The sequence below is a fragment of the Phalaenopsis equestris genome, unplaced genomic scaffold (genome assembly GCF_001263595.1).
Source record: "Phalaenopsis equestris unplaced genomic scaffold, ASM126359v1 Scaffold000002, whole genome shotgun sequence".
NCBI lineage: Eukaryota > Viridiplantae > Streptophyta > Magnoliopsida > Asparagales > Orchidaceae > Phalaenopsis > Phalaenopsis equestris.
The window spans coordinates 19,402,185-19,402,904 of record NW_018164444.1 but is presented as its reverse complement, the minus strand read 5'-3'; positions in this window follow the sequence as shown (position 1 = coordinate 19,402,904).

Below are 720 nucleotides of genomic sequence, written 5' to 3'. Positions count from 1 at the left end.
AAGGTAGAGTAATCCTAGAAGGTAGAGGTAACTGGGTCGGGGTTCCACAAACCCATTATCCATAACTACTAGGACCTTAAGTCTGCTTAATCGTGAAGGTAGTCGACCAAACACATTCTGAGATCCCCAGTCACCAATCTGTGATCTTTGTCATCCACGGGAACCTCGATAGCCCTAAAGTCAAAGGAAGGAAACTATATCCAATGATTATTAGCTGGAGCTTTAAGAGGCAGAGTTTATACCTATTGAAGTGACAAGGATGCCTTAGGAAAGAAGAGAAGGGGAGGTTCAGCTACAAAGGTGGAAACACTCCAAAAAAAGGACTTACTCCCCGTCTGGGTCGGGAAACCTTCTAACACCCTAGGCACATTAGACAACCACCTATATAAAGGGATGTAGGGGCAGTCAGGTTAGACAAGCACGAAACTCCTCCTCGGGACATGCAAATATGAATGCAGTTATCTATAGCGGTTTTTAAGTTTTGTGGAGGCCCTATTAATATGTGCAGGAAAGTAAAATTGTAATTTTTAAATCCTGAATATTTTAATTCTAAATTTTAATTATCTTGAATATTTTATTTATGATTTTATGTAGAAAAATTAGGAATTTAAGTCCTAAAGAGTAGAGCTGTTGAAACGGCTCGTTGTTCGCAAACAAGCAGAACAAACAACTCGTGTTCGGCTCGTTCGCTAAGTTAATGAGCCGAACACGGCTCGTTGT